The sequence below is a fragment of the Mirounga angustirostris genome, unplaced genomic scaffold (genome assembly GCF_029215605.1).
Source record: "Mirounga angustirostris isolate CCGP_5_RB_7025 unplaced genomic scaffold, mMirAng1.0.hap1 SCAF_10, whole genome shotgun sequence".
Taxonomy (NCBI): domain Eukaryota; kingdom Metazoa; phylum Chordata; class Mammalia; order Carnivora; family Phocidae; genus Mirounga; species Mirounga angustirostris.
Window position 1 is genome coordinate 137,281,266 of NW_026991718.1, and position 22,705 is coordinate 137,303,970.

At 61.5% G+C, this 22,705-nt stretch overlaps 1 long non-coding RNA gene across 5 annotated transcripts in view; it reads left to right on the forward strand.

The window, feature by feature from the left end:
* Positions 1-22,453, forward strand: part of LOC135361820 (uncharacterized) — a 44,068-nt gene extending 21,615 nt beyond the window's left edge. The window contains exons 3-8 of one of the 5 annotated variants that reach the window (XR_010405952.1): positions 6,633-6,773; positions 16,277-16,365; positions 18,367-18,474; positions 20,053-20,125; positions 21,582-21,648; positions 22,280-22,453. This is a non-coding gene — a long non-coding RNA (uncharacterized LOC135361820). Of the gene's footprint in view, positions 1-6,632; positions 6,774-16,273; positions 16,366-18,366; positions 18,475-20,052; positions 20,126-21,581; positions 21,649-22,279 lie in introns of all 5 variants that reach the window. The other 4 variants (XR_010405951.1, XR_010405953.1, XR_010405955.1 and 1 more) reach the window with 4 other exon arrangements.
* Positions 22,454-22,705: the final 252 nt, after the last annotated feature.

Here is a 22,705-nt window from a genome sequence, read left to right on the forward strand (position 1 = left end):
CAAGTTAAGTGTCTCATGGGAGATCCCAGCCGGCTTCGAACCCAGGCAGAAGGTTCCAGAACCAGAGAGCATGTTCCTGTGGCCCCAAACCCCCTCTCCCTTCCTCTCCTCCTCCTCCTCTCCCTCCCTCTGTCTCTGTGTGTGTCTCCCCCTCCTTCCCTCCCCGTCTTTGTCTCTCCCTTGTGAAATGGTGGCTCAGGGAGGGTTGTTGGAAAGGTCCCTGTGAGGCCTGTCCCTTACTGCAGCTTCTGCAGGCTCTGCCCCCAAGTATACCCGGGGTGCTCAGCAGCCCGCGCCCCTGCGCCTGTCCACATGTGCCCATGTCCTTGACCTTCAGGGGCAGCAGGACGAGTGCCAGAGCTTGGCACGATGAGCAAAAGTCATGCAACTTTCTTTTATTCCCTTTTGGCAACTGATCTCCGAATGGGCTTCTCACCCCTGAGCAAAGTGTCCCCTCCGCACGAGGATGTGGGCCTTAGGCTCATTTGGAGAAGGATGACTTGTCCCTGGAGGCTGGCTCTTATCTCAGCCAGGAAATTGGGCAGAGGCAGGACTCAGCTGAGCCCACACCGGGCAGGCCTGCTGCCCACAGCTGTCCTAGGAAGGAGCACGGGCAGCGTGGGTCCCTTCCAGCCCCCCGTGCCCCCAGTGGCTGCCGTGCACCTGGAGCGGTGCTGACCCCTCGGGACCACAGGACTCGTGGCACAGTCCCTCCTGGGCAGCACTTCCCCGTGGGGCTTGGCCAGCGTGCTAGGGAAGTGGGGACTCGAACAGGTGGGGTTTGCTGTGGGACGGAGGTGGGGAGCAGGGTTGGGGACAGAGGGCTTTCCAGGAAAAGCAAAGGCGCAGAGTCTTGTGAGGGGCTGAGAGCGGTGCCCCTGCAGCCTGACCCAGAGCCTGCTGTGACCTTGAGCAAGGGACAGTGTGCCCCAAACTTCAGCGTCCTCGTCTCCAACAGGGGCCTGCCATGTGCCGCATGGGCCGTCGAGGGCCCCGGGAGCACGGTGCTCGCTCTTTGGGTGGGGAGTGGGGAGCTGGCAGGAGGCCCGGCCTGCAGTGGCCCCTGGAGCCAGAGGCCTGTGGGTGCCCACATGCCCTCAGCCTGGAGGGGGCAGCTCCTGGGCAGGGCGGGCCCTGTAGCCCGTGTGGGGACAGTGGGGACCATCAGAGCACAGCTGCACTGAGGCCTCCGGGGGCAGCTGCAGATCGCCGGAACGCATGTAGGGTCACGGGGGGGGCCCGCAGTCATGGGAGGTTTCGAGGTCATTTGCTTTATCTTATTTGTAAGATTGTATTTATTTATTTGAGACAGAGAGCGCGCGTGTGCATGCACGCACACAAGCAGGGGGAGCTGCAGGCAGAGGGAGAGGGAGAAGCAGGCTCCCCGCCCAGCAGGGAGCCCGATGCGGGACTCAATCCCAGGACCCCGGGATCATGACCTGAGCCGAAGGCAGACGCTTCGCCGACTGAGCCCCCCAGGCACCCCTGGGCCATTTGCTTTAAAACGTCTACACTTCCACAGGGTTTGAACACCGTCCGACCCACAGGCTGTGGAGAAAGTGCAGCTGAGGCGGATGGCGGTGCCGGCGGGGGGCGGGGGGGTCGGGAGGTGCAATCGGTGCTCGTCTCAAGTCTGAATGTTAAACCTGCTGCAAGGTTGCTTTTATTTAAAAAGTGGCTCTGGAACATTTTGGAAAGCAAAACTCAGGTGTGGATGGAGGCACAGATCCCAGGTCTGGAGGAATCAGGCTGCGGGCTCCCCGCCCCCTGCCCCCGGCTGCTGGGGGCCCTCTCCCTGGGGAGGACTTCACGCGCGCACTGCAGACCTCTCACTTGGCTTTTAATGGCCCCACACGGCCGGGCTGGCTAAAAAGAAAGCATTTAGTGCTTTGCCCCGGGTTTGCCGGGCAGTGCAGGTACGACGTAGGAGTCCTGTGATTCACACCCCCAGAGCCAGATATTTGTCCCGCCACCCGGGCACGTGGGCGAACACAGGAGAAGCTGTCCCGACAGCCACGCTCCCCTGTCTGCGCCGCCCACGCCTGGGGCCACAGCCGCGCTGGAAGGACAGCTGCCCCATGGACGCACCGACAGGAGTGGACCTGGCAGGGTACGGGCGGAGAAGGGGGAGGCTGAGACTGTTGAGGCCTCTGTAGGAGATCTGGGATCTCGGAGGAAGGGGGAGGCGCAAATTTGGGGAACCGGGCATTGTTCTAAGCTGCTCCAACCGTGAACGAGACTGTGCCCCCCAGGCTTCCGGACTTGTGTCTCCAAGGATGGGTGGGCAGGTTTGGAAAGCCTGAGACAGCCTTTGTGTCTCCCTGTGTCCGTTAGGCTCCTGGGGACAGACAGACGTGGTTGGTCTGTGTATCTACCCACCATTGGCCCGCCGGCCGTCCATGTGGTTGTCTCTCTGGATGGGAAGACGGAGAGGTCTGTCCATCTGCCGGGCAGCCCCACAGGCTTAACACTCGGCAGGGTGTCTGAACCTCTGTCTTCGTTCCGAAGGCCTCAGCGGCTTGCAGAAGGCTCAGCCTGTTTACTCAAACTCAGTCGGCTTAAGTGTTAATCATGTCTGAAAATACCTCCAGGGCAACCCCTAGACTGGTGTTTGGTGGCCGAACACGTGGGCACCGAGGCCGGGCCCGTCGACGTGAAATCAACACGCGCCCCGTGGCCACCGTGGCCTTCCAAACTCCGTGGCAACAGACACCAGAGGCTCGTGCACTTGCAGGAATTAGGAACGCTCTGAGCAGGCCCCACACACCACAGGCACCGCCACTCCACACGCCCCACTCCCACAAGGCAGCCACGCCGACGAGGTGGCTGGCTGTCCACTCAGAACTGGCTGTGGATGGGTCTAGTACAGTGTAGACGCAGCCAAGCCTGCAGGCATCCGGAATGTTCTTGGCCCCAGGCGGCCAGCCGGTGGCCCTGCCCAGAGCTGTGTCTCCCAGGTGGCCACGCTCCGCAGCAGGGCAGGAGGGGGGTCTGGGGCCGCGGGCCCAGGGACTCAGACTCACGTTGCTCGTACTGTGTGACCCAGACAAGTGGCTGCCTCTCTCTGGGCCTCGGTTTCCCTGTCTGTGAAATGCGGATGACAGAGAACCAGCGTGGCGTGTGAGAGCAGGGAGCCTGGCTCAGCCACGGCGAGCCCTGGGGTAACAGGGGGCCAAGGTCCAGACCCGGGGTGACAGATGGCGGGCCTGGTGGCACCACACACCCTGCCCTGCCCGGGCCCGGTGATGTCGAGGGACCTGGCGGTTTGTCCTTGCTGCCAGCGCTTGTCCGGTAGCGGGGGGCCCCACAAACAAGGAGGACACCTTCCTCCTGCTCCCAGGATCTCACAGACGTGCGATCTATGTGCTCCTGATGCCGAGTGTGGAAATCCAAGGTGGTGACTTCACACTATTTACGGGCACGAAGGACACCCACTTCGGGGAGCAGGTCTGATCCACGGCTGGGTGAGCTCAGAGCTGCTAAGAAAAGCGGGTGGGGACAGGCCGGTGGGGGTAGTGCTGCGTCCGCAGACCCCTGCAGCCCTGACGTCCCAAAAGCCCCCGACTCGGGCACCTCTGGGAAGCGTGTGCCGAGGCTCTGGCCACACAGCTCTTGGGGTGCCTGGGGGGACCGAGTGTCCTGGGGACACACTCCAGAAAGAGCCGATTCCAGCAGACTTTGACCCCAGGGCTGGGCCTCGCTGACAGCTCCAGCCAGGTGGGGACTTGGAGGCCGGTGGGCAGAGGAGGGGGCTCTTCCTCCACAAACAGCGCGACACGACACCCTCTTCAAAGCCAGCCCTGGTCTGGGCATCAAGGTTGCCTAAGTGGGGAGCACTGGTGTCTCAGTCTGGGGTCCCTGGAGCAGAGCCTGGGTCAGAGGCTTGGGGCCCATAGTTTGTGCGGAGGTGCTGCCCGCAGGTGTGGTGGGGAGGCGCGCGGGGAGGAGAGGAAGCAGGCCTGTCATGAGCGGTTCTGCCGAGGCCCCTCTGACAGTGGGGGGTACACTCGGAGCTGCCCCCAGTGGGGACGCTGGGTATTTGTCCACAACTCCCCCCATCTTGGTTGGGGTGTCTCCTGGAGGCGTGGATCGCCAGCGCCCTCAGCCTGCCCCGCCACCTTCCACTCACGGTCACGGCTGTTCCCCAGCGGAAGCTTCCGGGCTTGAGGTGGCGTCCGGGGTGGGCCGAGGGGCCGTCCACCGTGCCCCGCAGCCCCTGCCGGCTTCCGGCACCTAGCAGAGCAGCCGCCTGCCACGCGCTCTGGGGGCCGCGTCCGGCCCGAAGCCGTGGCCCAGGCGGGCGGCGGGCAGGCTCCCTCGGGTTTGTAAATCACTCGGAAGAGGGAGTTTTACGCCGCTGGCTGGCCAGGCAGAAAGTGCTGCAGCCGTGGGGGGTAACCGCTCTGCGGGCGGGGACTCGTGTGGGGCCGAGATTTACTCTCATTTTGGGCATGAATAACCGGTTTCCTACAAATCTGCCAGGGCTTTTGAGTCAGGTTTACCGGTAAGAATGACCAAATCAAATCCATCTGCTGATGCCTTTTATGGGGGACTCTCAGCTCCCATTAGCCACGCGGGGCTGACAGGCAGTAAGTGCCCGAGGAGCCCACGGGAGCTGGGGGAGGGCGACTGCCACGGGACATGCTCCCACATGTGGGGGCCCACCGTGCGGCCCCCAGGCTGCTCCCCCAGCCCAGGCAAGCTCAAACACTAGCCCTTCCTGGCGTGCCTCTGTGTCCTGGGAGCAGGGGTCCTTATCATCACGAACAGGAGAGAAGTGGGTCCCCGGGGCTCACTGTGGTGTGCTTGGGGGAGGGACTGGGGCAGAGGCTGGCTTCTGCCATGCAGGTGGGCAGGGGGCTTGGGCTCCACCTGGTGCCTGTGTTTGGGGAATCAAGGGTCCAGGACCAAGGGGGAGGTGCTTTGGGTGTCTCCCTACCTCCTGCAATGCCCTTCCTGCCCCCAACACCCTCTTCTCTGCTTATCAAAATTGACTTGTTTTTCAAGGTCAGGCTCAAGGTCACCTTCTCTGTGACGCTCTCTGTGCTGAATGGCAGTCTCTTGGTCTCCAAAAGCCCATTCTTTATGCTGCTGTTTTGGCTGGCAGCTCAGCCTGGCTCTCAGTGGCTGGCTGTTTGCACATCGGCTTCCCCACACACTGACTGCTGGGACTCTGGCTCTGCTGCTGGAGAGGTGACCTCAAACCTAGCTTGTGCCAGTGGTCAGCTCACGGCATCCTCACCGTAGCTCCAACGGTGCGGGATTGGCTTCCCCAAACCGCAGATGGAGCTGAAGGCCTGGAGAGTTTGGGCAGCTTGGGAGGCAGAGCTGGGGTTTGAACTCCGGCCTGTGGGTCCAGCACAGGGTGGACCTGCGATGTCAGGAGCCCCAGGTGGGGGCCCTGGGTCTACTGAGCTTGGAGAAAGCATCTGGGGGACTCAGGGGACCAGAGGAGCACGGTTCCTGTAGAGGCATCTGCTGGGCATTGTCTGGCCCTGTTCTCAGGTCTCCACGCCCCTCACTTTATCCCAGCACGTGCGGCTGGACAGGCTCCCTCTGACGTCCCCATGGCACAGATGAGGAGAGTGAGACCAAGGGGAAGTGACACCACGAGTGAAGGGGTGGGGTTCATGCGGTTCAAGTCAGCCTCCTCCGTCAGCACCAAGGGCTCAAAGGGGTCTGCCCCAGGGGGCTGGCTGCATGGGGGGCTGTGTGGGTTTGACGGTTGACATCTACCATCCATGCTGGGAACAGGGACCATAGTGCAGATGGGTGGATAGTAGGGAGCTCTGGATGCCCACCTGAGACCACAGGATCAGAGCTGGTGGGGCCCCAAGTACGCCAGCCAGGGGGGAAACGGCCAGTAGCTGGGGGCCATCTGAGTGATCCAGTGCCTGGGCTGGCTGGTTGGGCATGGACACGGCCAGAACTCAGACCCTGGGGTAGCAGCTGCCCCTCTCTGTGCAGGAGTGGTGGGGGGTCTGGGACCCCATCTGGGACCCCCGCCCAGGACCCCGTCTGCGCCCTCTGTCATCCTGCTTTAGCCTGCTCTCCTGCTCTCCCGAAAGGCATAGCAGCAGCCTGAGGCCCCGGGGAGGCCGGTGGCCCCTCGTCCCAACCTTTGTCCCCCTCGTAGCTGCTCGGTTCCAGGAACCCTGACTCACAGGCCAGGAGGGAGGTTTCCCTGCAGAGCTTTCAGCTCCTTGAGGGCATCCAAATGAGGTTTCCTTCTGTGAAACATCAGTGGTCAGGACAGCAGGCTGAGCTGGGTGCTCTCCCTGGGGATGGGCTGGGAGTGAGGAGGGCCCGGGATGGCAGACCCTGAAGCTGGACTCTCCCTCCGGGGGCGCTGTGGTCCCGACCAGTGGACTAGACCTTCAAGGGCTATTCCACGTCGGCCCAGAGTCCTTTCACCTGGCCCCCCTGGCAGCCTGAGGCACAACGGGGGGGAGGCCGTCCTTCCCCGCACCCCCAGGAATGCTGTCCATCCCTGGGTGCGGGACAAGCCCTTTACTGAGGGCCTCAAGCCAGGAACTCGTGGCCCTCTTGGCAGACAGACCCTCTCCTTGCTGAAGGGGGCGGGACCGGGCTGGCAGGGGCCTGAGGATTCATGGGAGCCCTTCTCTCGGCAGACCTGGTGCCACAGGTTTACAGGACCCAGATATGCTGGTCTGCAGGAAATGACAAGTGAGGATAAGCCGTAAACCAAATCCGGGAGTACCAAGGCTGACCGGGCCTGCAGCACATGGGACCTGAACTCCAGCTCCTGCTCGGTCAGGGCTTTCGCACACACGTGCGTGTGGGCATGCCTGCGCGCACACACACGTGCAAACACGCGCAAACACATGCACACACACGCGCACACACAGGGGAGTCAGCGGGCAACGGAAGCCATGTTGTGTGCAAAGTGTTGCATGCACACGCACGCACATGCACACGCACGCACACCTCAAAGCAAGCCTACGATAGCCCTCTCCATGCCCCTGGGAAATACTTTTTGAGAAAACAAGGTGAGGCTGTCAGCATCCCCAGCCCTGGGCGTCTTGCAGCCCGTTTTCATGGGGGGTCCTTGCCTGGTGGACGGTGGAGTTTGGGGGTCAGCGCAATGACGGGCTGGAGCCTGTGTTTGCAAACGCCGCGTCTGTCGTCCTGAACGAGTCAATGTGGCCCCTGCCCCGCCCCCCAGCAAGCAGCGGGGGAGGGGCCGGGTAGGAGGAGCGGCCGCGGGAGGGGAGGGGCCGGCCTGGACTGTAGTTCCATTAACAGCTCGGAAGCTGCAAGCTGGAGCCAGAGATGAGTCAGAGAGCATCGGAGGGATGGGACGCGGTCCAGAACGCTCCCCCTGCCCGTCCTGCCAGGGCCTGCCCCACGCCCAGTGGATAATTCAGCAGGCTGACCCAGACAGGCAGAGGGCAGGGCGGGCTCCGGGCGGCCCGCGAAGGGCAGGCAGGACGCGGAGGGGAGGGGCGCACCTGCTCCGGGGTTACTGTCACCCCCGCCCCCCCCCAGCCGGGGAAATGGAGGCCTAGAGGGCCCCTGCATAGCTCCCGGGCTAAGCCTCTGCCGATGGGGCAGCAGCTACCGTGGCCCCGGGTCCAGGGCTCGGAATGCACCTTAGGGAGCAGAGCTGTCGGGCCAGCCCACAACGAGGGGCGTTACAGAGCTCCCTCATTTCGGTAACCGCTGCTGCCTCCTTCCTCCCCAGGCCACAGCCCCCAGACTGGTCCCGAGCTGAGCCCCGCCCTTCGGGGAGCTGCCACACCCCCAAGCACGGGTGGTCACCAGGCCAGCAGCTCTGCCGGTGGGCCAGGCACTGACCCCTGCTCCAGCCCCTTTCCTAGGGGGGCCCTGCCCCACCCCGTCCCGCCCCACCCAGCCCCACCCTGCCCAGCTCTGTCCCACCCTGCCCAGCCCTGCCCCGCCCAGCCCAGCCCCGCCCTGCTCAGCCCCGCCCCATCCTGCCCAGGTCCGCCCCACCCAGGTCCGCCCCGCCCCGCCCCACCCTGCCCCGCCCAGCCCTGCCCTGCCCAGCTCTGCCCCCACCCTGCCCAGCCCTGCCCAGCTCTGCCCCACCCTGCCCTGCCCTGCCCCGCCCTGCCCAGCTCCGCCCCATCCTGCCCAGGTCCGCCCCACCCAGCTCCGCCTCGCCCCGCCCCACCCTGCCCCGCCCAGCCCCACCCTGCCCAGCTCTGTCCCACCCTGCCCAGCTCCGCCCCACCCAGCCCCACCCTACTCCGCCCCGCCCTGCCCCACCCTGCCCAGCTCTGTCCAACCCTGCCCAGCTCCGCCCCGCCCAGCCCCACCCTGCTCCGCCCCACCCTACCCAGCCCCACCCTGCCCAGCTCCGCCCCACCCAGCCCCACCCTGCTCCGCCCCGCCCAGCCCCACCCTGCTCCGCCCCGCCCTGCCCAGCCCCACCCTGCCCAGCCCCGCCCCACCCAGCCCCGCCCTGCTCCGCCCCGCCCAGCCCCACCCTGCTCCGCCCCGCCCTGCCCAGCCCCACCCTGCCCAGCTCCGCCCCCCCAGCCCCGCCCTGCTCCGCCCCGCCCAGCCCCACCCTACTCCGCCCCGCCCTGCCCAGCCCCACCCTGCCCAGCTCCGTCCCACCCAGCCCCGCCCTGCTCCGCCCCGCCCAGCCCCACCCTGCTCCACCCCGCCCCGCCCAGCCCCACCCTGCCCAGCTCCGCCCCACCCAGCCCCACCCTGCTCCGCCCCGCCCAGCCCCACCCTGCTCCGCCCCACCCTGCCCAGCTCCGCCCCACCCAGCCCCGCCCTGCTCCGCCCCGCCCAGCCCCACCCAGCTCCACCCCGCCCTGCCCAGCCCCACCCTGCCCAGCTCTGTCCCACCCTGCCAAGCTCCGCCCCGCCCAGGCCCGCCCTGCTCAGCCCCGCCCTGCCCTGCCTGCCCAGCTCCGCCCCATCCCGCCCAGCTCCGCCCCACTCCGCCCCACCCTGCCCCGCCCCGCCCTGCCCTGCCCTGCTCTGCCCCGCCCAGCCCCACCCTGCTCCGCCCCGCCCTGCCCTGCCCTGCCCCGCCCTGCCCAGCTCCGCCCCACCCAGCCCCGCCCTGCTCAGCCCCGCCCTGCCCCGCCCTGCTCAGCCCCGCCCTGCCCTGCCCTGCCCAGCTCCGCCCCACCCAGCCCCGCCCTGCTCAGCCCCGCCCTGCCCTGCCCTGCCCCGCCCTGCCCAGCTTTGTCCCGCCCTGCCCAGCTCCGCCCCACCCAGCCCCGCCCTGCTCAGCCCCGCCCAGCCCCACCCTGCTCCGCCCCACCCAGCCCCGCCCTGCTCAGCCCCGCCCAGCCCCACCCTGCTCCGCCCCGCCCTGCCCAGCCCCACCCTGCCCAGCTCCGCCCCACCCAGCCCCGCCCTGCTCCGCCCCGCCCAGCCCCACCCTGCTCCGCCCCGCCCTGCCCAGCCCCACCCTGCCCAGCTCCGCCCCCCAGCCCCGCCCTGCTCCGCCCCGCCCAGCCCCACCCTACTCCGCCCCGCCCTGCCCAGCCCCACCCTGCCCAGCTCTGTCCCACCCTGCCCAGCTCCGCCCCACCCAGCCCCACCCTGCTCCGCCCCACCCTACCCAGCCCCACCCTGCCCAGCTCCGCCCCACCCAGCCCCACCCTGCTCCGCCCCACCCTACCCAGCCCCACCCTGCCCAGCTCCGCCCCGCCCAGCCCCACCCTGCTCCACCCCGCCCTGCCCAGCCCCACCCTGCCCAGCTCCGCCCCACCCAGCCCCACCCTGCTCCGCCCCGCCCAGCCCCACCCTGCTCCGCCCCGCCCTACCCAGCCCCACCCTGCCCAGCTCCGCCCCACCCAGCCCCGCCCTGCTCCGCCCCGCCCAGCCCCACCCTGCTCCGCCCCACCCTGCCCAGCCCCACCCTGCCCAGCTCTGTCCCACCCTGCTCCGCCTCGCCCTGCCCTGCCCCGCCCTGCCCCGCCCCACCCAGCCCCGCCCCGCCCCGCCCAGCCCCACCCTGCCCAGCTCTGTCCCACCCTGCCCAGCTCCGCCCCGCCCTGCTCCGCCCCGCCCAGCCCCACCCTGCTCCGCCCCGCCCTGCCCAGCTCTGCCCCGCCCTGCCCAGCCCCACCCTGCCCAGCTCTGTCCCGCCCTGCCCAGCCCCACCCTGCCCAGCTCTGCTCCACCCAGCCCCGCCCTGCTCCGCCCCGCCCTGCCCTGCCCTGCCCAGCTCCGCCCCATCCCGCCCAGCTCTGCCCCACCCCGCCCCACCCTGGCCCGCCCCGCCCCGCCCTGCCCTGCTCTGCCCCGCCCAGCCCCACCCTGCTCCGCCCCGCCCTGCCCTGCCCCGCCCTGCCCTGCCCTGCCCAGCTCCGCCCCACCCAGCCCCGCCCTGCCCAGCTCCGCCCCATCCTGCCCAGCTCCGCCCCGCCCCGCCCCGCCCCGCCCAGCCCGCAGGAGCCTTGTCAGACCCAGCAGCTGCCCAGAGCCTTCACAGGCCAGGCGTGGACCCCGCGGCCGCAGCCTCCCCTGCCAAGACCACGGACCCCTCTGTGTTGCGGAGGGAGCGTGGCGGAGAGGCCTCAGGCGAGCACGCCCACAGGCAGCGGGGACTCAGCCCCTCTTGTGCCAGAGACAGGACGGGGCCACGGCCTCCCCAGGGCCGGGTTCGCAAGCTGCGCCATCTCTCACTGCTGCGAGCGCCGGCAGTCTCCGTAGTCTCTACCACAGTGCACAACAGGATTCAATGAACACGCCAGACAGAGGAGGTCGCTGCCTCCACGGTCACAGCCTAGTGGAGGGGGCAGGGGGCCGCTCGTGTAAATGAGCAGCTGAGGTACAGTCAGGTGTCTAGGGGAGCAGAGGGGACTGACCGGACGGGTCAAGGAAGACCGCTCCCAGGAAGAAAGATCTGAAATGGTGCCTGAGCCAAGGGGAGGAGCAGCTCCACAGCCTCGCGGAGGGAGAGCATGCAGAGGCAGGAGCGGCAGGTGCAAAGGCCCTGAGGGGGGTGGTCCCCGCCCCAAAGGGAGGCCCTCCTGGCTGCGGCCCAGGCTGAGGGGGCCAGCGATAAGTCTCAGGGGCCTCGTGGGTCCCGATCCGGAGCGGAGCCTTATTCTGAGTGCAGGGGGGAGCGCGGAGGCAGGACCTGATCCCCGTGCTCATCACATCCCTTTGGCTGCTCTGGGGAGGGAAGTGAAGGTATGGAGCCTGAGGGCAGTGAGGAGGCCAGGCTTCAAGAGGAGCTCTCGGTGATGTGGTGGGACAAGAAGGGGAATTTCAGATTTATCCTGAAGGTGAAGCCACGAGCTGCAGAATGGATGGGTGTGAGGTGAGGAGTCTCAGTTGGGGGACGCCCAGACTCAGGCATTGATGGCAGAGCTCGGGGCGACCTGAGCCTGGGGGGAGCTGGTGGACAGTGCTGTCTGGCCTCACGGAGCCTGGGCCACCCACTGGGCCTTCCTGGTGCTGAGCAGGTGACCGAGGGCTCAGACAAGCTCAGGGAAAGCTCTGGAACCTTGGTATGAATTTGGGGTCATGAGTGCATGGGTGATCTTAGAGGTGTCAGCAGGGAGAAGGGGCTGAGCCCTATGGCCTCTGACCTGAGAGAGGAAGGGCGGGCAGGGTGGGTGTGGGAGGGGGATAAACGTGAAGTCCATAAGACATCATTACTTGGCGCAAAGGTCCCAGGTCAGGTGACAATGGTACTCAGCTGCCCTGGTCCAAATTGGTAGCAAGCTTATCCCAGGGTCACTCGTGGTGCCCCCCCATTTATTCCTGCACCATCTCCATGGCAGTGTGCTATCGTCTGCAAAGGGAAACTGAGGCTCAGGTTAACCACCGTGGGATTTGACAGGACTGCACCAGCATCCAAGCGGACCTTTGTCCACGGCCGGTGCTCTCCCTCGTGAGGCCTGGGGGGTGACCCAGCGTGCTAACCTGGCGGTGGGCGGGGGTCTGGAGTCTTGTGTCTTCGTCCACGCATGAGAAGCTTGGATTCCTGAGGTTTCCAAACTCCACTTGCCACAAGGGGAACTCAAACTGACAGAGAGGACCTTGTCATGAGAAGGTGGGGAGTGCCCTGCTGGTCTGCGTGCAGCAACGGCGAGCTGATGCCCGAAGCCCCCCCGCGCACCCCTGCCCTCCCAGCCAGTCTGCTCCACACGGCTCTCTTCCAAGGCAGCACCTTCAACACCACAACGGCCCTGACCGGGGTTCGAGTGAATAAGGGCAGCTGGACCGCAGGGCGACCTCCCGCCCGCAGGAAGCTGACCATATAGATGAGCACAGCCAGGGACCCCCAGGACCCTGAGCCTGCGGAGGGCCTGGCTGGGCTTTGCAGCCTCACTGGCCTGGAGAGGGAGGGGGTGGAGGACAGGGCAGTGGTTCTCACTCTCCTGAGGTGCGTCTGGAGGACTTGTCAAAGCCCAGAGCTCAGCAGGTCCGGGGCACTGAGAATCCATGATGCTGCTGGTCTGGGACCCCGCTTGGAGAACCACTGACTCGGGAGTGCCTACCCAGCCTGCATATTAAATCACCTGCTAAGCTTTAAAAACTGAGTCTGGCCACTGTGTCAGAGTTTGGGGAAGGAAGGGGGCAAGGGGACTGGGGTAGTGAGAAAATCTTTGAAAGTTCTGTTCTCCGGTGGGTCCAGCATGGGGGCTGGTGAGGAGCTCAGAAGGAGGAACTGGTCAGCGCTCCCTAGGTCATCTGAACGGAGGACCCAGCAAGGGGGCTTGGTGCAAACAGGTGTCTGGGCCTGCCACCCAGAGCCCCCCAGGAGGACCTGAGGCTGGGGCTGTGGACAGGATCATCGGGGGATCTGTGGGACAAACTCTGAGACCCAGCGAGGAAATACATGGCCGGACAGTATCGCGCACGCGGAGAGATGCACAGAAACGCCTCCAGCATGCTGCTCGCCTGGAGAATCACCCAGCTGCCTGTGTGCAGGCGAGGAGGCTCGGGGAGGGCACTGGGCCAAAGCAGGTGGCTCCTCATCCCTTTCCTTAGAGTCACCTCTCTGGCTTCTATTTGGGTTTATTAGTGTCCAAATCCTCTGAAGATAGTATTGCCTGCACTGGGATGACCATGCCCGCCTCCCCCAGCCCCAATATTAATGATCAATTAAAAACCCAGCAGGAGGAGAGGAGAGGGGAGGCTGGGGACATCTGTGTCCGAGGCAGCTCCTGGAGCCTCCTTGGGCAGGAGGCTCAGGTCCTGAGTCAACATGTCCAGCAGTCCCTCCAGGCTCCGCTCATCCTAGGACAATGACTCAACCCATCCATCACCCTGACGTCCAGCAGACAGCGAGTGTTTGAAACCAACCGGCACCCTGGGCCTTGGACACAAAGGGATCTGTTGGTGCCAGGCGAGGCAGAGGTTTGGCAAAGGACCAAAGCGCCGGTGACGGGCACAATATGGTCTTGCACCGAACCAGCCTTTCCTACGCCATCTCTCAGTGTGCCCGGGAGCCAGTCCCAGCCTCCCAGCGGAGCCCTGTGTGGAGCCAGGCCTTCTTAGGCTGGGCTGGGGCAGGCATGAGGGAGGCGGGGCTCGGTCTCTCTTCCTCACCCTATGGAGGCACCAAGACAGATGGCAAAGGTGTGGGGCAGCTGGTGGGCTGCAGAGAGACAAGAACGTGGACGAGTACACCCGGCCCCGTACTCCTTGCTGTCACCTGCCCACTGCCATCCCGGCACCAGCGCACCTACGGAGAGGCCCCATGGGGATGGCATGTGCCGGGTCCTTGCCAGTGCTGGTGGTGGGGCTGAGGAGGGCCTCCCTGGGGCATCTACCCTGTGCCATCCTCATGGCAACCACAGGGCAGGCCCCTTGTTCAGGTGAGGAGACAGAAGCCCCCATAGGCCGGAGGGCCCTGGCCAGGGGGAGGCATGAGGACAGCATGCGGTGGGCCATGAGCTCTGCCCCTGCCCACTCCCAGCACTCAGCAGGGGGCAATGACCTTGACCCTTTGACAGCCAGGAGGGGAGATGGGGCTGGTGGCTACCTGGGGCAGAGGCTGGCTACGTCATCGGGCTGGGAGCATCCCTCCCCGCCAGCCCCTCATGGGCGCACGTCAACATGCCCAGACAGCCACTGGGGGCTCTGGCCGTGTCCACCTCGTTCTGGCCAGGTGTGGGCCCTGAACAAACAGTGTTGGGCTTCCCCAGCAGGCTGAAGGGACATGAGCATCACTGCTGTCTTGGCCAGGTCAGGTGGCCATAGCCGTACCGTAGACTGGCTGGCTTTGACAACAGAAACCCCTCCTCTCATGGTTCCGGAGGCTGGAAGTCTGAGATCAGGGTGCCAGGGCCACCTGGTTCTGGGTGAGGGCCTCTTCTGGCTTGCAGACTGCATCCTGTCACTGTGTCCTCAGATGGCTCCTCCATGGCATGCATGTGGATAGAGTGACCCATCCTATAGGGCATGGAATCCCCCCAGGAGAGCCCCATCTTCACAACCTCACCTACCCCTAACGACTTCCTAAAAGCCCCACCTCCAAATACTGTCACATTGGAGTTAGGGTTTCAACATCTGAATTTTGAGGGAATTTGGGGTGGGGGACAAAAACATTCAGTCCATAACAGATACAAAATTCCTCAACAAATACTGGGAAATTGAATCCAGCAAAAATAAAAATAAATTATCTCATGACCAAGTGGAGTTATCCCTACGATGCATGGCTGGTTCGATATTCAATATTCGAGTCACCGTATCGACAGTTTAAAGAACAGAAACCATGTGGACATCTCAATAGATGCTGTAAAAATATTTGAAAATACTTAACTTCTATTCATGATGAAAACCCTCATCATGAAGAGACCTCCTCAACCTGATTAAAGGCATCTATAAAAAAATAATGATAATAATGATAAACAAGAAACCCATACCTAACATCATTTTTGATGGGGAAAGCCCTAAACAGTGTAATAAGACAATGAACAAGTTGGTGTGCCTACTGGCTTGGGAGATCAACAGAGCTGTCTCTATCCACACATACCAGGAGTCTATATGACAGTCTCAAAGAATTGACAAAAAACTGCAAGAAGTAATAAGTGAGCTTTGCAAGTTCCTCAGATACAAAGTCACTATACAAAAATCAGTCCGATGTTTATTTACTAGCAATGAACAATTGCAAACTGAGATTTAAAAACAGTACCATTTACAATGGCACCAAACACATACGAAATACTTAGATATAAATCTAATGAAATGAGTGTAAATTTTGTAAGCTGAGGACCACAAAACACTGATTACAGAAGCCAGCTAAGATGCACATAAATGGAGAGATGAACCATGTTCATGGATTGTTAGCATGTTCATTTCCCCCAAACTGGCCTATAGATCCAATGCAAATCCAAACAAAAGAAAAAAACCCAAACAAACAAAAGCAAAAACAGGGGAATGTTTTTGTAGAGGTTGGAAAACCTGTTTTTAAAACTTACACGGGAAAAAGAAAAGGAGCTAGAATCACCAAAAGAAGTGTTTGAAAAAGAACAAAGCTGGCAGATTCACACTAACTGATTTCAAGTCTTACTATAAAGCTACAGAGATTAAGAGAGTGTGGTATTTACGATCTGATAGACACATAGAACAAAATAGACTCTAGAATTAGGGCCACATATATAGTCAATTGATTTCAGTGAAGGTTCAAAGATAATAAATGGGGGAAAGACAGTCTTTTTAACAAATGGCGCTGGAACAATTGGATATTCATGTGCCCCCCCCCCCCCCCGCCACAAAAGAGAGAGAGAGAGAGAGAAAAAGAAAAGAATCTTGACCCATGCATTGTAGCATATACAAAAATTAATTCAAAATGGCTCATAGACCTAAATAGAAAATCTGCAACCATAAAACTTCTAGAAGATAGAAAAAGAAATTCTTGTGACCTTGGGTTAGTCAAAGACCTTAGATCTGACACATACAAGCATTGATCCACAAAAAAATGAATTTGTAAATTGAATTTAATAAAAATTAAGAACTTCAGCTCTTTCTATGGCAGTTAAGAGAATGAATGAACAGAGGAGCTACAGACTGGGAGGAAACATTTGCCCGTCCTCTTACCTGATAGAGAACTTGAATTCAGAATATATAGAGTTCTCAAAACCCAGTAATAAATGGCCTAGTGTTTTTTTTTTTTTAAGATTTTATTTATTTGAGAGAGAGCATCGGTGGGGGGGAATAGTTGAATATGTTGTCCCTTCAGATGACTTTATCTACCTGTGTCTGTATATAAAGTGTGTCTCCTGTAGCCAGTATATAGTGGGATCTGGCTTCTTTATATTCACTATGTCAATCTCTGCCCTTTTTTTTTTTTAAGTAGGCTCCGTGCCCAATGCAGAGCCCAAGACCCTGAGATCAAGACCTGAGCTGAGATCAAGAGCCGGATGCTTAACCAACTAAGCCACCCAGGTGCCCTCTCAATCTCTGCCTTTTAATTAAAATGTTTAAACCGTTAACATTTGATGAAATTATCCATATGGTTGGATTTAGGTCTGTCATTTTATTTTTTGTTTTCTGTTTGTCTCCTCTGAGTTTGTTTGTTCTAATGAATATATTATTTTTTACTATTCCATTTTAATGTATACACTGGCTTTTGGCTGTCTCTTCTTATATACTTTTTTTAGTGGTTGCCCTAGGGATGTCAGGATCCTTTATTTTACAGTCCCCTTAGAGTTCGTATTTTCCCCCTTCCCATAAAATAAAGCAAGCTTGCAAATTTAGGTCCATTTCCCCAGCCTCACTGGCCTTTGCCACTCATATTATGACACCTCCATGTGTTGAAAATCCCCCCACAGCATTACCATTTTTCGTTTTAAAGGGGAAGAAAAGCAAACCTGGATATTTACTCCGGGAATCACACTCTGCCTTCTCCTGGTGCCACCTCCCATCAGCCTGGCGCTCCTGCACCATTTCTGGTGGGAAGGTCTGCAGGTGGTATACCCTCTTAGTTTTCCTTCACCTGCGATTATCTTCGTTTTCCTTCATTCCAGAAAGAAATAGTCACGGGAAATGGAGCTCTGGGCTGACAGTGCTTTTCTCTCAGTACTTAGAGACGCTGCTCCGCAGCGTCTGGTCCTCAAGGTTTCCGACAGCAAACGTCAAGCCTCTGAATCATCGTTTCGTGGGTGTAATGTGTTGTTTTTCTCTAGCTGCTTCCAAGATGTTTTCTTTGGTTTTCAGGAATTTGGTTATTATGTTTCTCAGTGTGGTTTTCTTTAAGTTTATCCTCTTTGGGATTCTCTGAGCTTCTTGAATGTGTTCATTTATTTCTCTCACCAAATTTAGGGTGTTTCCATCATTTTTCCTTCAAATACCTTCCCCATCTTTCTCCTCTCTTCCTGGAACTCCAAATGTGTACCGGACTCTCTGATGTCGTCCCCCCCGGTCCCTGAGCCTCCGCTTTCTCTTCCTATCTCTCTTCCGTAGATTGGATATTTTCTATTTACCTTCAAGTTCACTGACTTTCTCCTTCATCTCTGTTCTGCTATGAGTCCATCAGTCAATTTTTAATCTCAGATTCTGTATTTTGGGATTTGGAAATACTCATTTGTTTATTTATTTCCTACTTCTCTGCTGAGACTTCTTATCATTCATTTCATATCATATTCTGTGTTTGTGGCGGGGAGGGAGTCCTTACAAAACCTAGTCGGGATGTCCACTGTAAGCACCTAGTCATCCAGGGGATGGTCATTTTCCTGGTTTCTGTTGAATGATTTTGTTTTACATCCTGAGCAGTGGAATGCTGTGTGGTACCAACTCTAGGTCCTGTTTTCATCCTCTGGAGATGCTGACCAGTGCAGCACACAGGTCCGTCTCACCTTCTGTGGGAGGGCTTCACATACGAGCCCTCCAGGGTCGTTCTGAGGTGTGTGCAGGGCTGTGCGCACAAGAGTAGACCCTCTTGTCTGGCTCTCTCCCTTCCAGGAGTCCCCCCACTCCCTTGCCTGCGGGGCCCCCTTTCCCGGTTTCTCTCACTGGGAAGATGGGGTTTCTATCAGAGTCGGAGTCTCTTGTGTGGCTGTGCTGATTCGAGACAGGCTTGCCTTCTGGACAGAGCCACAGGGAAAACCCAGAAACTCCGCTCAGGTTGTTTCTCTGCGTTCCGCTCACTTCGACGAGTCCTCAGCAGCAGTTCTTGTTCACATTTCGTCCAGATTTTAGTCACAATTAGTGGAGGGGTGGGCCAGCCAGTCAGTACCTGGGCTGTGTTTGAGACGACCCCTCCGTGCTCCCTCAAGGTTTTCCTGACAGCAAAGCTTGGCGGAGAGACGGTCATGCGCCTTGGGGGTGAGTGTGGGCCCCCGCTGTGTGCCGGGCACCTGGGCGGAGCCCGTAGCTCAGGCAGGTGGTGAGGACTCTGCGGGGGGCTCTTTTCTGGGGCCCTGGCCGGAACTGTCCTGTTTCTGGCAGGGGCGGCTGTGGCCAGAGCCAGGTCAGGCGATGGGGGGATGGCAATATCGTGTGGACACAACATCTTCCTTTCCTGCGTCAAAGTCGGACCAACCTGCTCAGACCCGGGTAACAGCTGGAGCAGCCGGCCTGTCTACACACCCGCAGCCTTGGGGACAGAGCGGGAGAGCCGGGGCCTCGGGACCACGTTCCCCCATCCCACGGAGGCCCTGCCCCGGCCTCCTCTGAGTTACTCCTGCCGCTTGGGGCAGCAGAGCCCTCGCGGGACCCAAGTTTCCTTGGCCCCACTCCACAGCTCCGGGGACAGACCACTGATGGCAGAGCTGATGAGCTCAGAGCCTGGGGGCAGGGGGCAGTCTGGCTGGACAGCCGTGACTCAGTAGAAGGGAGGGGACAGGGAGCAGAGGCGTCTCACGCACCCCTGGCGCCCTTCAGCACGGGGCAGGAACGGGGACACAAGGCGTAAGCACCACGGCAGCTCAACGGCCTTTGGCCAGAACGTCTGCTGAGTGTGCAGGCGCGGGGCGGGGCTCCGGGCTGAGGCCCAGGACAGGGGCTGTCACCAGCCGGCCGGGCTGGGAGGGGCGCGTCTCACACGTTCCGGGGGCACCTGGTGCAGCAGGCCCCCCAGCTCAGAAGGACAGTGGGCGGGAAGGAGGGCATGTGCAGGCCTGCGTACCCCCGGCCACACCCAGGTGGGGATGAACCCGGGCCCCTCCCTGCCTGTTCCCTGGGACGCCCACCTGCCCTGGGGGAGCCTCCCAGGGCCCGCCCACAGGAGCTGGGAGGTGGGGGGCAGCCAGGGCCCCAGGGCCCCAGACCACACACTTGCCACCCAGGTGCTGCAGCCCGGCGCACACACCTGGGTCCTTCCAGATCAGGTGTCCCTTGTTTGGGAAGAATGGTGAGGTTAGAGGGACCTGGGCATGTCCCCCAAAGAGCCTAGAATAAGACCAGAGCCCCAGGCCAGCTGCCCTGGGCAGCGAGAGCTCACTTGGAGACAGGGTAGGCCCTTCTCTGCAGCCGTGGCCCCGTCAGCTCCATCTGCCCACCGGTTCTCCCCGTCGCTCCTGCCTCTGAACTCCACACCTGAGCATCCAGCTCCCACCGACCTGCCCGCTAGCGACAGCAGGGGCACCCCTAAACCTGTGCCCCAGCCGGCTCCCCTCCCTCAGCCAGACCCGGGGCTCCTGGGCTCCCTCTTGGGGCCCCCTCCTGTCTCTGAGATATCTGCCCGCCTGGATCTCCTGCAGGCAAAGGCACCCCCAGGCCCCCTGCCCCCCTTCCCTCTCCTCATGGCAGTGGGGGCCGCCTCTTCTCACGGACACCCATCACACCGCCCCAGCTCTGGTTGGAGCCCTCTGGGGCTGCTCAGATGAGGTCACGGACTGCCCAGGCCCCTCAAGTGCGTCTGAGTCCCCCTCCCCCTGCCACCCCCAGCTTCCCCCTGCAGCTCCCCGAGAGTCCTCTGCCTTAGCCCTCACGGCCCCTCTGCAGGGACTCTGGGCCAGGTCTGCTGCGTGGTGTGGGTCTGCTTGCGGGTGGTTCTGTTCTTATATTTGCAGTGACTGGTGATCAGGTCGTTGCCGTGGGGACACCCCCCCCCCACCGCCTCCCACAGGGTCCCAGGCACATCCGTGTGCATGTCTGAGGCGGCCCCTGTTCTGACAAACCAATTCCCTTCAGGGTCTGGGGGACCCACAGCCCACGTGTGCAGACTTGAAAGTTTGAACAGTAGAGCGCGAAGTGTGCCCTAAAGGTGAGCTTCCCAGAGTGTGCTTTCAACGTGAACAGTAATTTCTTACTTAAGAGAAGCCTATAAACCCAGCTCTTCTTTGGGATCTAGCAGGAAGTTCTTGTCCCAGTGGTTAACTGTTTTAGGCGAGAAGGCAGTGTCAGGAGACTTGCCAGCAGGTTAAGGACTTGGGATTTCAAGAGGTCCCCAGTTGATTGAGGGGCTCATAGTGTGGTGAGGGGGTGTGAGGCCCCGGGCACAAGTGGGAGGGTGGGGCCTGCAGGCGCCAGGCACATCATTCAGCCACAGATGGGGAGGGACTGGACACTCAGGCTGCATGCCCTTCACTCCTGCATTCACTGTTTCTTTATAAATACAGATCAAGCTCCTACTATGTGCCAGATAATGTCCCTAGCAGGAAACAGTAGGCACAGACATGTCATTCGGGGTCAGGGGAGCTTTCCCCGCGGCCAGACCCACATGTGCAAAGGCCCTGTGGCAGGAGAAGCCCCAGGCACCGAGAGCGTGTGTGAGGGAGGTGAGCCTGAGAAGCTAACGTTTGCTTCAACCCAAGGGCATCAGCTGAGCTGCTGCAGGAGATGCTTGTCTAGCAAGTGCCACAGTAAACCCTCAGGGCCTCCAGCGGTGGCCCCCTGGGATCAGCCCCCAAACGTCCTGCCCCTGGACCTCAAACGTTGTTCCAGTTACTGCTACATCACGAGCACTCAGACTCAGGTCATAAGATGACCCCGTGTGTTGCTCTCGGAGGCTGTGGGCCAGGACTCAGACAAGCCACACAGGGACCTCCTTCCTCGGTGGGGTGGGCGTCGGGCCACTAAAACCCAAAGTTCTGCCACAGTCCCACCAGCTGGGGGGGCTCTCTGCTCCATTTCCCAGCTGGGGCCCCTGGGGAACATGCACCCCCCACCTCTGAGGTTTGCCCAGGACGAGATTGGGAGCAGGGACTCCCTGCTCAGAACCCGGAGGCGGGAAGCATGCACACTGCTGGCCTCAGACTCAGCTGCTGTTCCAGCCCCCTGCTCCTGCTGCCCCCCAGGCGGCTCTCCCAGGGAGGAGGCCCTGCCCCACCCGCCCAGGCAGACTGGCAGGTCACGGCAGGCCACTGACCTCCCTCCGGTCCTGGCCCAGAGATGCGGCAGGTGCATGCAGGGCAGGGTCTTGGCCCAGGCTGGGCTCTGAGGGCAGGGCCTCTCCAGGGATACCAGTCCCTCCCCACAGGGCAGCCGAAAGCAGGGGGAGCGGCTGGCCGGGGGGGGCGGGGAGGGCACGGGGAAAGCCTGCTGCCTTGGCCCCTGGGGACCCCGGCCCTGACATGGTTTAGGACAGGCAAGGGGCGGGGCCTCCAGGGAGCTGCACCCCCCCTGGCCACGCCCCCTGTGCCCAGCTGGCCGCGGGAGCCCCTGGCTCCTCACCCTTCAGCAGGCTTTATGCTCAGTGCACACACCTGTCCTGTCTCCAGAGCCACGGCACCTGCGTGAACCGTGCAGCCAGCTCCAGGCACTGCATCACAACCGTGTTTGGAGAAGGTAAGAGTTTCGGGAGGGGCCTGGGGCTGCTGAGCTGTGGTGGGGGGGCCGGCAGGGGAGTGGCGAGGTGGGACCAGCAGAGGCGGAGCGGGCGGGTCCTGAGAGGGAAGATGGGGCTGCCAGGACCCTTCGGCTCCAGACATCCGACAGCTCCCGTCAGGCCCCCACCTGGGACCCCTTTGGGGTACCATGCCCCCCCAGGTTCCTCTGCACCTCAGCGTCTCGGGGAGGCGGCCTGTCCTTCGCTGCTGGAGTTGGCATGTGCCTGTCTGGGGCAGGGGCAGGAAGGTGCCCTGCAGCCCGGTCCTTGTCCTCGGGGGCGCAGGGCAGCTCCCAGCTTCATAAGCGGCAGGCCTGCAGGTGTGAGTGGTCGTGAATATGAATGAGCCGCTGGCGGAGCCCACAGTGGCCATTAGGAATGACATGACCTGTGTTTATTATAAACTCTTCTCTGAGGTGCACCGTGGCTTGATTAATAATTGGGCCCGGCATCCCAGGGAAATTTCAGCTTTGCCACTTTGGAGAATTGCAGTGAAAGCACCATCCTCCCAAAGGTTCTTCCTCACCCCTGTATGAGCAGCTCTGTAAGATGCACGTGGAGGCTCATGCCTGGTCACCATGGTTTCCTTAGCGGGGATCAGAGCACTCACAGGTGACGCCCGTTCTTCGGTGGGATGACGAACCCTTTGCTTTCACACCAATGGAAGACATGACCTCACGTCCCGCGGGGAGCGGAAGACACGGCTGGGTCGGAGAGAGCCGGAGAGAGCCGGAGAGAGCCAGAGAGAGAGACACTGAGCTGGGGAAGCTCCCGCCATCGAGGAGAGCGCCCGGCTGGAGCGCACAAATGGACACAGCCAGCAAGAGCGCAGCGAAAAGGACCGTACTGCAGGCAGAGCAAGGGGCGGGGGGCGGTGGGCGAGGCCTGGCTCTCCCTGGCTCTCTCTGTTCCCCGAGGACCCTCACGTGGACCCTGAGCTGGGAAGCGCTGGGCGGGACGCCAGCAAAGCACTCTCGGAGTTGCAAGCAGGCCCATTTGTAACTGTGTTACTCCTTA